This window comes from Accipiter gentilis, chromosome 31 (assembly GCF_929443795.1).
Source record: "Accipiter gentilis chromosome 31, bAccGen1.1, whole genome shotgun sequence".
Lineage (NCBI taxonomy): Eukaryota > Metazoa > Chordata > Aves > Accipitriformes > Accipitridae > Astur > Astur gentilis.
In genome coordinates, this window is record NC_064910.1 from 15,146,478 (window position 1) to 15,161,114 (window position 14,637).

The following is a 14,637-nucleotide window of genomic DNA, read 5'->3' on the forward strand; positions in this document are numbered from 1 at the left end:
ATTCAATGGCCAGTGTCACAGAAAGGAAAAACAGTGGCAAAGTACTGGTTTTAGAGCATGGTAAACTGAGACAAAAAAAGGTTAAGAGGTCTGCCCCAAATCACACAACAACAAATTAGCATCGGAGTAAGGGGGAAAACCCCCCTCATTTATTTGGGATATGCGCAGCTTTACTAATCAGAGTAGTTCCCTTCACTTAAACTAGAAGTAGCTTCCCATGATACCTTGTGAATGATGAAGATATTGTTATGTTGAGGACTTATGAATAATGTATCTTAACAGTTCTTATGTCCTAGAGGCCAGGTCCTAGAAACCAGTCAGTACCTCGGAGAACATTTCTGTTAACCAGATCCCATGCATCTATCTATTCTTCTACAAATGTCAGAATGATTATACGCAGCAATGTACTTATGTAGACTATGGGAGAAATGAGCATGGCCCTGAAGGATCTCTTAAGGATTTACTTCTGGAGCCTTAGACTCCTGAAAATTATCTTTACTGGACTTCAGGCCAAGCTGTGTATAGGGGTCTTCTTTTCATTCTTTGGCTTCTGGGATTCCCATTCACTGAGGCATCCGCTGGGACTTGTCCTAGAACTTAGTTAAAGCTGCCTGAGCTGTAAGATGTCCCAGTTGTGGCTTCCCTGCTATGTATTTTGTGCAAGTCACCACAGATTCAGTAGAACGCAGCAGAGAATAAACACTCCTGAGTTTATTTTAAAAACAAAACAAACAAACAAGAACACCAGTGTGGCTCCCCTGTTGGCTAAGGCGCAGGAGCTCCTAGGAGATTGCCTCTTTTTCCTGCCGCAGAATTCACTACCAGATGCTGTGCACTCAGCTGTGGGCACATGCAAAGTGTGGATGAGGACTTTATTTTTCTCTGTGATACGAATCACTCTCCTTACATAAGAGGTATGCAGAAAACTTACCAGAAATGTAAGGGCTGTCTTGCAGCCCACCTTGTATGAACTTCTGCAGTAAAAAAGCCAAGATCAAGGCGGCATGGACAATGCGGTTCAGGCTTGAGGGTATGGGAAGACGTGAGAGGAGCACTGTGAACGGGCTTTGATCAGTATGTTCTGGTCATCATAGAGTCTGCAGGGAAAAGACTTGAATGCAGTCCCTCATTTTCCTGCCAGGGAAGCCAGCTGGCTCACTCAAGAGTAGAATCTGAATGTCAGCTGACATATCAGAATATGGGTGACTGGGGCTTGGGTCTGAAGGAAAACTGGAACCCACATTAGTATAAACATGTAGCAGCTGTGCAATCAGCTGTAGCGTAGGTTAAATTCACCATAAAATCTGCAATTGTGTAAGTTTCTGCAGTTGAATAATTTTGACTGTGAATTTCTTCTCCCTCTTTTCCATACTGAAAGAAGAAAAGGTTTGAAGATTACCCCAAAATGCAAATTCCCAAAGCAATTGCCTAAACTGAAAGATAAGCCTCACCGGGTAGAAAATGCAAATAACTGGCTATGGCTGGAGCTTTCAAGACAAATTGCAGAGATTTTCTTTTGAAGAGAACAAAGCTAAAACAACAATATTGAAATAAAATTAACGAGATTAAGGTCCTGAAACAACAGTGGTGTTCAAAATACTGTTGAAATAAAAGTTTAGCTGTAATCAATGAGAGAAAAACACTATACGTTTCTACAATTTGGAGCAGGCTCTTTCTGTTTGAATAGATTAGAAATTATGTCATTTTGCTTTAGAAACTAGGCAGAAATTTGGGGATAGTGTGTAAAACCAGACTCCTCTCTTTGGCTACTTAACCTAAAACATAGTTAAAACCAATCATTCCTCAAGCTGCACATATGCATTTCAAACCCATGCACAAACATTCATAAATTTTTGACATTGAGTGAAAATAGCACAGAAAAGCTCTCTTGTGCTCTAAGGTTCAACAGGATTTTGGGGAAGTTGACAGGGAATTAACTTATCAGAGACCAAAAGCATATTCATGGGGCCTCATCAAAAAGATTTTCCTGTCCTCTGACTCCCCACAAGCAGTTACATAGCAATTTTCACCCCTAGGAGTACCAATTATTTCAGAACTTAGGTCTTACATTCCCAAGTTTCACCAGCCTTAAAGGTAGGAAATGTGTCAATAAGTTATACAGGAAACCTTCTTTATGGATTAAGCTACTATTTGTTTAAAAAAATGGACTGGGCAATGTCATGAAAACTGCATTATTGAGACCAGTCCTATCTTGGCAGGTTATAGCAGGGAGATATCACAGTAGTACTGAATGACTATTCTTGATAGCTGAAATTTTGCAAATGTGAAGAATGAATTTATAAAAAGAAATACAGGGGGAAAACACACATATTCCTTTAATATAAATCAACACTGTTGACAGCTCACTTGGAATTGTTACTAGTTAGTGAGTTCCCCAATGAAGGTGGCATAATCTAGAGAGATGTCAGTTCAGATGGGAAAGAAAGAAATAGAAAAGGATTGCAATGGGATGCTCTAGCAAGGTAATTCCATAAACTTTGTGAGCTGCAAGACGAATCAGATAATTTAACACCATCCAGTACTAGTAGCTTTTAGCACCTAACTCTAAATTTGTCAGTGGTGAAATAAACTGTTTGCAGCCTAATCCTCCTCCTCTGTGGGTTTTTGGTTTGTCTTTTTTTTTTCTTTTCTGATACCAACGCTTAATCCTCCACCTCTAATAAAAGGATCTCTCTACAAACAAAGTACAAGCTCTGACTAAGCCTAGTATTAGTGCCAGTGACAGTGGCTCATCTCCAAAATTGGATCCAGAGAAGAAAAAAGCAATAGGGCTCTTTTTGAAACGTAAAGGAATATGATTGTATTGCAGCAGAAAACAGTAAAGTGCATGATTGACTATTCTCTGACATCATTACCAGCTGTTGCAGAGAAGAGTGTGGCCCATGGTCTAGGCCCTGATATAGAGCCTAGGATGTTGGTTTCTGGTCCTAATCCTGCCCTGAGGTGATCAGGGGCTTTTTAATGCTTTTAAAACTGTTTTCCAGTTTTCCCGCCACCCCCCCACCCCATGCGTTTTACCTTATCACTTCTTTGTTGAGCAGGATAGAGTGATCTCATTGTAATAGGAAAAAAAAAATGTTAATAATAGTTACAACAATATCAGTGAGCTGCTAGTTTAGCAACTCAGGGCAAATAATTTTTAAAAAATCAACTGTCCTAGGTTAGTATTATCCTCATGTTCTCATATACAAAAGTCAACAGTATTTCTAATGAAATGAAATGCATACGATGTTTACTGGTGTTAGCACTACTGTAATACACTTTTAATTTTGTCCTCTCATACTTTGGCCACTAGATTGTTAAACCTGTACCAAAGCTCACAGTAATCTCCTGCAAAATACCTAGGGAGGATCTTTCTGTTCCAAGATCATAGGGTTTCCCTAATCTTTATAAACAGTATCTGGTCCTGGCTGCATTTGTAAATGATACACTGTGTTAGATAGTATTTCATTCTTATCAAATATGGCAATTACTGTGTGTTTCTTCCCCGCAGAGTGACTAGGGCTGCTCAGGTAAGTAGCAATTCACTGTCATGAAGCCATGGCCCCTTATAGAATAATTTAACACTGTTGAAAAATAGTAGCATCCATCACTAAATGGATTAATAATAGCTATTTCTAAGTTTCCTTTTCATTCATGGTGTTGGAAAATAGCACCTTTACACATTCTTATTTTTATCTGCTATGAAAAGTGTGTTCACTGCCAGCTGATGCTACAGTAGCTATCTTACATTTGTCAAACTCAACCTTCATCTCTTCTTCAGTGGCTATTCCAGAATGTTGTCATATATCTTACACTTAAATGAAGAAGATCTAATCCACGATACTGAGAATTAATGTGAAGCAAGTGTGTGAAAGTTCAGTACAAGTACATTACCTATAAAGAACAACAGGAGAAAGTATTTTACAGGTGGTTGGTGTGTCAATCTATACTAATTGAAAAGCCAAAAGTAGCAGCACTGGGAGCCAGATTCTTGAAAATGCTTCCAAATGTCACCTGCAGAAGTTGATGATGGACAATACATCTGCTGCCTTTTAGCACAGTAGACTTTTTGACTTCACTGGCATGATGCAGTTGTATTAATATCTGTACAGTACACCTTTAGTATGACACGCCACCACTATACAACTTGCTTCCACTTACATTGCTTCCAAAGCACCGTCATTTGAAAGGATGTAGCTTCTGGACACAGACAGCGTACTGTTTATACGTGTAGGTTCTGTTTCTGACACTGGCATACAGCATGATAAAGGACGTGTTACTCCTCTGTGACTACACTTCCTGTCTTAAAATATACAGAAAGACAATGGCTTCCTCTGTAAACAAGCAAACAATGGCAAAGTGTAATGTAAGTATTGACTTATTTTGAGAAAGTGTCTAGAACTGTGTCCACAACATAAGCACATCCAAAACAAATAAAAACCCTGCTGTAATAGGGAGCTGTGAGGATTGCACTGTCTGGTTCAAAAGACGTTGATCTTTTTCTTGTTGTAGTTGTAAAGCCCAAGAAGATATTTTGCCTTTAAAATCCCTACAGTCTCACTGCCTGCCACTAGCTAGAGAACAACATTCTCTGTCCCTAGAGAAGACCCTGCCTGCAGGGTTATATATTGCATAGTGCAGAGCACATTGTTGGCAATGAACGATCATAATAAAGGCATTTGACTTCTGAATGTGGCAGCTAAATGTGTAAAAGACTGACTCTACTGGGAAAACGAGAATAGGCAATTTCCAAAATGTTCTGCTCCTGATGCGTGTTAAGCTTTATGGCTGTGTAGGTTGAGTGGACCGCAGCTCCCACACAGGCTCGTGCCAGAAGGCACTGATGAATGAAAGTTTGGGAGCAAGCTTCAGGGGAAAAGAATGAAGTGTTTTCAAAAGTATTCCAGATGACTGAGGATCTACATGACAAGTTCTTCTGAAAGTCAGAGTAGTCAGCTGAAAATCCTCCACAAACCTCTTACTGCTGGATACATAGATACATGTCATATATACATATACACTGCACATCTTGAGCACTGTTTCTTACTGTTCTTCTCATTGAGAAACACATTTTCCTTAGTGTTATTTGAATTAATGGATTGAACCACAGCTATGTTAAAGATTGAGTTTTGATTTGAAAACTGACAGCTGTGCTCTCCTGGGACAATACAAATTCTGGAGTCAAGAGAAAAGAACATGAAGTTAGGGACAAAAAAAGGAAACATTTATGGGAAAAAAGCCTACCAAAAAGAGGGAGGACAGGTTGCAGTCTGATTTACTTTACATACACCTTTCTAAGGAACTTCTAGCCATAGGCAGAACAGTGTTTGCAACACTGATGCCTCACCTCTCCTCTTAGAGTTACCTGCAAGACAAATTTTTAAAAGTGCTGTATAAAAAATAAACAATGAAAAAAATATGGAAATTAGAGGTGAAATCTGTGACACTGAAGAATCTAAAAGCTGGATTTCTGAGTATAAGCTAGCGTGTCTTCATTTCCTTGATAATTTGTGGTGAGAATTAGATATTGGAAATGACTTGCCCTTTCTTAAAATAAAATGAATGTAATCCTGTCTAGCTAGTTATTTTTTGAATTGTTGATAAAAGGAGTCTGAGACACCAACTAAGACTTACCCATCTCAGCCTGGGGTAGCCAGACTAGGCAAGATGAATCCCACCACGCATCTTTAAATTCATGTGAAGAACAAGACCTCAATAACTGCAGCAATCGTCAACAAAAAAGCTGAAAGCTATGACAACATGAATGAGAGGCAAAGCCGAAGGCATAAACCTAAAATGAGACAGACAGTAAGAGGAACATACAAATAAGAAAACAGCGAATTTAGAGGAAGTTCTTTGAAACATGGCAAATTTAGCCTAAATGTATTTTTGGTTAAATTTCTCACTGATGATGTAAGGCTTATAGCAGTTTCTCTCTGTGGTTTTGGAGGGTTTTTTTACATTTGAGATGGGATTTGTTATGTGTTAACCCCATTCTTGTGTCCAGGTGCAAAAGGAGATGAAGTTTTGCTTTTTTTCTGTGTGTGTACACTGCCCTACTTTTTCTAAGATCAGCAGAGCTATTCCAGCTCAATTCTGCTGAGGATCTCTCAACAGCCCTAAAATAGGAGAAAGGACCACAGGTGGAAAAAAACAAATATCTGTAAGGAAAAAAAAAAGACAACATTCAAATACAAGAGCAAGCAAAACAAAAATATATTGATAATAAAAGCACCATAGGAAAGGGAAGATAGTGATGTATTTAAAAGCAATGATTCTAGCAACACAAAATGGAATCAACTGAGAGATATGGAAAGGCAACTGTTTACATGGAAATCTAAATTTTATTTTTATTTGATACAGAGTTGCTATGGTATTTTCATGGAAGAAACTGCACATGCTACAGTAACGGACAGGAAGGTGCACAATGGAAAGCAGAATGGTGCCTGGGGGAAAACTGGACTAGCCCAGAAAGCTGTCTACCTTTGTTGGAAGACTAGAGGCAAGAGCATTTAGCAGGCTCACATTTGTGAGTGCTTGTTTATGTAAATGTTGGAATGGGAAGCATAATCCAAGAGTGGATATGCCCTACTAAATCCCTTATTAGCTCTCCCAGGTATAGCAACCTTAATGTTTCACATGAGCAGATACCTCTTCAGACTCATGCAGAGAAACAGGCTCTCCTGCGTCCCATCATCTATCATAATCCATGTCTATCTGATGATAAATTGCTCTCACCAAAAGGGCCTATATTGTTGATTAAATGTGTGATGTGCATATTTCAGCAGTTTGTAGTATTTAAAGGCTGAAGATTTGTACATGTTTTCTTCTTTCCTCTCTCACTCCTTTTAGAAATACTGAACGTATTCTTGGAGTGATATTTTTTATCTTTATTTTGAATCCTCCAAGATACTGTGCCAGCTTCTCTAGTCAGTTACATTATAGTATCAAATTGAGGTTGCTGTTATAGTGACACAGAGGACAGGAATCTTGTAAAGAGTAGGAAGCTGTCTTTCAAAAGTCAAAAGGTCCCATGATTTATCGCAATATAAGATATGCCCTTATGGAAACTAACTTTGCTTTTCAGGTGCCTTTTTCTAACAAGATGAGGCTAAAAAGCATAAAGGTGAAATTGAGTTAAAAATGAATTCTTTATGCAAATGCCACATTTTACTTTCAAATTCCTAAGTACAATTATCCATCATGTTCCAGAAAAATGGTGATAACTAAAAAAAGCAGATAATGGATAAGTACTGTAGCAGACCAATTATAGTGAATGCTAAAAATTACTTCTTTACAAACTCATTCTCAACCCCTTCTGTTCTTTTGATTTATGTGTCATATGACTTTTTAATCTCTAGATTTTATCCTTTTTTTGAGATACCCCACTAAGCGGCTTACATTTAAGGGAGAGTGGGAAATAGAATTGGCTTTATTTCTGTACAAGGCAGATTGTATCTTCCCCAAAGACTTTTTTATGGTAGTTCTTTGCAAAAGATATTGCTTGTGCTTTGTGGATACCTGCAGTGTTCGTCCAAATTAGTCTTCACGCTATACAAGAAGTTTCTCATTAAAGGTATAGGCAATAACTGTTTGCTTTTTCCTCCAAAGATTATGTCAGCAACACAACATATCAAAACTATTAAACAAAATTGTGATGTTGCTGTGAAATGAGGAGGAGACAGATGAAGAAAAGTTTTTGATTGAAAGGATGAATAGTAGTTCCCAAAACTTGCTGGAACAAGCAAATATCTTAACCTATTGTAGCACAGAATTTACAGAACCATATCAGGTTATCACTGTGTACCAAGATCCAATGCTGAGGTCAAAAGGCTGGACTACAATCAAGCTTAAAAGAGCTGACCATACAAAACACAACTCCATGTATCTATGCAAATATCTCTTTCCACAGTACTTGTAAGAACATCTTACAAAGTTCTAAAGAATTTCTTTTTCTCTTTAATATATATTTAATTTTTTTTAAAAAATTAGAATTAGCACTTAAGGCATAGACATTTCACCTGATTCCTATTAAAAAGCAAGAAAAAATATTCCAAGTCAATTAACAGGTGGATTTTGTCTTGTGTATTTTATTAAGTTATCGACTCTTAGAACCTAACAGATAATGGGGAAAAGTGTTTTCATTCAGTACCTTTTTCAGCATTGGTAAGAATATCCTTGCATGTCTGTACTTTATGACTACCTCTAACACTTCCTAAGGGTACAGCATTAAAAAAAGATTGCGGAAGAGGGCAGGCTTCACATTAAGGATTTCTGGGTCATTTGTCAATACCTTGCAACTGTAGACAGATACTAGTTTCTCAAGATCTCATTCCTACAACACATTCTGCCTGCTGCGTCAGCACTTATTACTGAATCAGTCATTACAACTTGTTTAATGTATTCATGAAGCCACCAGATCTATTACATGAGGATTCACCAAGAGCAAAGAGGTTTCAGATGAAAACAAAATTGAAAAGCAATCATTGTTTTCTGTGATAATGTCTGGGGGTTTTGTGGTCACAAGCAGTGTCTGCTATATGGGAGCTCTATTTTAAAAAAAAAAAAAAAAAAAAAAAAAAAAGGCAAAAAACACCCCTAGCCACGCCCCAACTATAACTAGAACAATTATTTTATTAAGCAGATCATTTTGTAATGGCCTTTCCATTCATGAATGGAGTTATAACCCACAAATATCACAACATTTCCATCAAGAAAAGTAAAAGCAGTAAATTTCAGTGATTCTAGTTATGGTGAGACCTGAAACAACTGCAGTTTGCATCAGTCAAAAGTTAAGATGAATATTTGCTAGCAAATCTGAAGTCTTAAAAAAAACCAAACCAACCAAACAAAAAAACCCTCTCTCACTATATCTTAATGAAGTGGGATTAATTTTTGACTAAGTGGTGATGAAGAACACTGGCTCATTAATGTTCTAGTGGGAACTTTCTAATTATTCACAAGAGAGGATATTAACTAGGTCAAGTCCAAATCGCACAAGTTGCGTGATAACACTACAGCATTCAACCTCTCCATCATAACACCCTCTGCCCAGTTCTTGGTATGATTCTGTTCTTTCCCTTTGCCACTTCTCATGAAATACCATGCAGGTACAGGCAGCACCTAAGTTTTTAAAAAATACTGCAATTTCTGCTATATTCTTTGAAGTGTTTTTAAATGGACAATTTGAAATCCAGAGAAAAACTGAAACCAATCCAGGAGAGGAAAGTTGAAGCTAGACAGAAAACATACCACATACTCATTTGGTGCAATATTGTGCATACACAGTGCAACACTTACCCATATTTCCAGTGTTGATAAGATTTATCCTCACTGTTAAAGCTCCTCCTTCATGTAACATAGGAGCTCAGTATATACTGAGAAAACTCAGTGCAAAGAAACCCATTTGCTTTATGGCTAAAATATTTTAAAAGCTGTACAATTGTACCATGAGAGCAGGTATATCGGTAATTATGTTATAACTAGTTTTTTACCTTCTTATGCATTACTTTGATCAGTTGCAGCTGTTACTTTGTGTTTAAAGAGTTTAGGGAAAACAACAACAAACAACTTATGCAATTATTTTTTAACATTGCGGAGAAGTCTATATTATGTTATCTGAAAACTGGTTTTCAATATAGATACTTGGTATTTCTTATTCTTGTTTTCTCTCCATTTTATTACTGAAAGTATGCAAATAGTGAGAAAGAAAGAGGAAGGAAAAATTAAAATCTATAAATCAGAAATTAATACATGACTGTTTCACTTTTCTGTTTCTCAGTGAGATAAGATTTCAGAATTAAGAACACTTATATCATTTAATTGTTTCATCAAATGTCTTCTACTAGCTCTGTCACTTATACAGCCTTGTATCCTACTTTCCAGAAATATAAATAGGACAGGTCCTTTGGTCAAAGAGCTCAAAATCAGGCAAATATCGAATGTACAGCAGCTATTCTGCCTGCACTAGATTCTACTAACTAGGGAAACTTAGAGTATTAGACTGCAGTGATGTTGGGAGAAGTCAGAAATAATCACTGCCATTTGACTTGGTTAGAGACCACATTAAAATGCTCCCACTGGGAATCACACTTACCTACCACATACTGCCAAGGTTTTGAGACCTACACCTGGGTCAATCTGGACATGCACGAAGAGCAGCTCTGTGAAGCCATAGGGGCTCTGTGGAGTCAAAAGGACTCACTGGAAGAACCATCAGGGCTCTATTAAACCAGAAGCTAAAACAAGAAGAGATGTGATGAAAATGTAGGTGAATTCTTTTTTTCCCCCTTTTTAGTTTTGCTTTTTGCCCCCAACGTCTTTGTTTCAGAATGTTTTCAGGTAATACCATCTTGTAAATACAATATTCAAGCAGTATGAAGGAAAGGGGGGACACACACACACACACCAAAGAAGTAGCTTCTGACCTTTTCCCAGCATTTAATGCTGCTACAAATAAAAAAGGTGAACTTGTTCCAGAGAGAAAGAAAAATGCTTCCTACTGTTCTCTCATACAAAAGCAGTATTATTTTTTTTTCAATGAATCAGCTGGGAACTAAACAGAAATTATTCTTTTTTTCAGATAAATAGCAGAAGCCCTTTAGCAAAGAGGTGCAGTGGGGAGATGGATCACCTTTGTCAATCACTGTCTGAATAGCTGCCATTGAGTAAAACTGTTATCTTAGTTGCTAATGGTTGATAAGTCAATTCCATGAACTTCACAGAAGACAAATAGAAAAGGAGATAAATCACTTCTGACCCCACCCCTTTTATCTAAACTCCTGAAAAGAAAGCTGAGTTTTAAAGATGACTTAAACTTTAAAGGTTTGCTTGTTTGTTCTCCTTTGGGATACAGTACAAAAGGAGGGGGAGAGAGAAGAACATGAAAAAATCTAAACGAAGGGAGCTGCCTTTCTCAAATTGTGATTGAAATAGCATTATGTCTTTGAGCATTGATTGGCATTAATCTGTACATGGGGTTTTTTTCTCTGTTAAACTATCATCCTGTTTGCAATACTGATTATGCTCAGATACTATCAAGAAGTGTTAGAGTTGCCCTGTTTAATATTATGAAAGACTCCTACACCCTTTCACTTGGCCTGCCCCTCTCAGAGTGATGTAACTGTTTATAACACTGGGATTTATGAAGAGGTTTTAAAATTATTTATGTGGCATTAGTTTTGTTTTTTCTTCCATCTTTGTAAGTCGGGTTGGTCTAGACTAATACTAGTTTATGATCTGAATCTGAAAGCAGAGGTTTATTAGTCTTAAATAATCTGAACTCTCTTTCCAATCAAACAGCGGTGCTCAACCTTAAACCCCAACGCCTTTTTGTACAAACAGCTGCAAACATTTATACAAGCTACCTTTTCAAGATAATATAGAAACACACAGTACTTAGCCTTCATACCATGGGAAATACACTTCATGCAATGGAGCATGATAGAGAGCTCCTCACGCAAAACGCTTACCAATTCAATCCATCCGCCCAGCGCTACCCAGAGACTAATCATCTGCACCCCTCCAGCCAAACAGCAGCCTTACCCCATGGCTGTGCCGGAGCTGGAGCTGTCTGCCCTTCAGGGTTTATGAGGAAGGCCCCCACGACTTTCCCTTCTTAAGGGTATAATCTGCTTCCTAAGTAGGACAAGCGTTAATATGCTTCCCTGAGAACTGATAAGAAAGTCTTCCCAATTAGCACTTATCACTGCTTTAGAAGGCAGTGCAGGGGGGGGGGGGGGGGGAGGGAAAGATTATAAGTCTTGGAGCCCACAACTCTTTGTTTTGAGGATAACGGTGATAAACATGTAACAAAAAGTTAGTTAATTTTTTTTGCCCAGCAAAAATGCGTGGTTGTGTTCACTGTTATATAAAATTTTGAATATTTATTAGTAAGTTTAAACAGACCTAAAACTTGCATTACTGTATAATCTTAATTGTTTATTACAAATAGAAACTGTCATCTAGGCAGTTAGACTTTAAGGTTCTTGTGCGCTCCTACGGCACGCAGCCCCAGCATCCAATGGGCACTTATCAAACCGCAGCTTCACTCTATAGTAGGTTCTGAATGATGATGCTAAATTTTTTTGCTTCTTTCAACAGACTTCAACCTGCATTTATGTTGCAAGGTGCACGTTGTGTCCCTGAGAGCACCACCAGCCCCGGCTGTCCCTGCCCAGGACCCTCAGGGCTCCCCCCACCCTGCCCAGGACCCAGGACCCCACACCAGCCCCCTGGGGCTCCCCCCACCCTGCCCAGGACCCCAGACCCCATGTCAGGGGCCGTCAGCCCCTGCCCCAGCAACACTCCAGCTCCCCACAGCCCTGCCCTGCCCGGCCATGGGCCCCCCCCAAGCCAGGCCTACATGCAGGCCCATGTCCCAGCCCGGCCTCGGCCTGTCCTGTCCCCATGGAGGTGCCCAATGCCCGGGGCTGGGGCCACCCCGGTGCCCCCAGTTCCTGGGGGGTGGGACGGGCCCTGGGTGCCAGGCCCTGCCCTGACCCACCATGGGGAGCCCCCAATGCTCCTGACCCCCATGGAGGCCCAAGCCCCAAGGGGCCTTGGCAGTGAGGGATGGTTGTTCTGGGTATGTCCAATGCATAGGATGAATCAACAGAAACTAACAGGACGTTTCAGGTCTTCTTTACATATGATCCAAAGAGGAAAATAAATAATTTTCTCATCTTTGCAAGTAATCTTCCCAGCTGAATAGATGGAAATATTTTGTCAATATTTATAAAGAGAACTGGAACCTCCAGAAAATCTTCCATCCCTCCAAAGAACCACATGCCAAAGAAAAGAACAAATGTAGACCTCCTTAGTTTTTAATTTTGTCCCTAGCAGATCCCAGAAGTTTATTCCTTATTTTAACTAACAACTTTTGTTGCAATCAGTCCTTTTTATTTAAGTACACAGATTGTTTGGATCATGAAATTTCTTTTTTTTTTTTACATAATCCAGTAGGACTCCATATTGGAGAAAGGACATACCATATTCATCACATTGAAAGACCGGGACTTCCCATATCAACCAAGCCTCCCACCCCAAAACAACCAAAAAACTCATGAGCCAATGAAAGAATTGATGGGAGAATGACTTTTTTAGTTCAGCCTTTTTTTGCTTTTAAGACCATAAATTGTTCATTCTTTGAAACAGCATCACCTGAATGCATTGCTTCATAGACACAGTGGGTACTAGAAAATACAAGTCCCTTAATATTTCTAGTGTTCCTAATGAGCAGAATCTTCTGCATTAACCTTTCCCCATCATTGGCTTGAAAAGCTCTCTAAACTAGGCCAGGGCAAGAAGTATAGAGCTCGGCAGTCTTCAAATCTCTGGTCAACTATTTCAGGGAGTGCTAATTATAATGCAATAGTGAGAGCAGGAGCTGCTCATCACTGCTGAAGCACAAGTCAGCATTTGTAAATGGTTCACTTTGACAGCTGTCTGCTATCTGCACTCCAAAGATCTCCCTTTTAACGTACTAAAGCCTAACCGATAAGCAAATCTCTTTCCCTTTTCCCACATTAACTGTTAAACGCATGTAGTCTTGTTTGCTTTGCCCGCACAGCTAGTTAAAATGGTGGTCCATATGCTTATAGCTGCATGCATACTTAACTAATTCATCAATATGCAAGGGAAATAGAAAACCAAATGTTCCTGCAGGCACCTAGGAATAGTCTATCCCTACAGCATCATTAACCATATCATTGGACTGGTTCAGACTTTTATCTCCTTTCTATGTCCTGATTTTTATGGCTCTCACATATATTGTTGATGCATGTTAATAGACAATTTAAAATTCTTTATTTTATAAATTATTTGCTCCCAAGAAGGAAAAGTCTCCTTTAAGTTTTTTAAAGCTGGCTGAAAAAGTTAGCAATGGAGTCAAAGTTAAGTCAAGCTTAGTTAAAAGGACAACTAATTACTGAAGATTTTACAGTTAATGGTGATAACATGAAAAGCGTCATTCTAGAGGAATTTCAAGAGGAAAAAAAACCATGCTAATCTTTAAGCAGTATCACTCAATGACTAAGTGGTGTTTGATATTCATTAAATGAGGAGGTAGCTCATAATCTTTAACTGATGAATGATTAAACTAACACTGAAGTGTTAGATTAAATTTTGGATGATTGGAAAAACTTTTAACCGGAGGCAAGCCAAATCACTAGAAAGTAAATTGAATGATCTCAGGGGCAAATAAATTGCTTTAATGGTCATTATATAAGAGATTTCATTAATCTTTTTTGTTCTCCGTTTTGTTATGAGTACATACCTTATTTTTTCTGACAAAGTCTGATGTACTAAATAAGAGATCATCCTGACATCTGTAAACTACTATGAAAAGGAAACAGGAGTTTAAAGTTTATTCCCCTGTTGCTTTTGTTTGCTACTAGACAGAAATGAACAATTTCTGTCACCTTGAAAATCATTGGTCACTGCAAATACAAAGACAAACTTTCTGTGTTTCTTTTATATATGTCCCAAGTTACCTGGCAAACATACGGAGTTCTTTATAAGAAGGAGCAACTGCAGAGTTTTGATTGTCATGGTTATTACGTTCTCAGTACAACTTTCTCTTGGGAAATGGAAGAAGAGGTCCCTGGCTGTATCTGCCAAACTTCAATATATGTT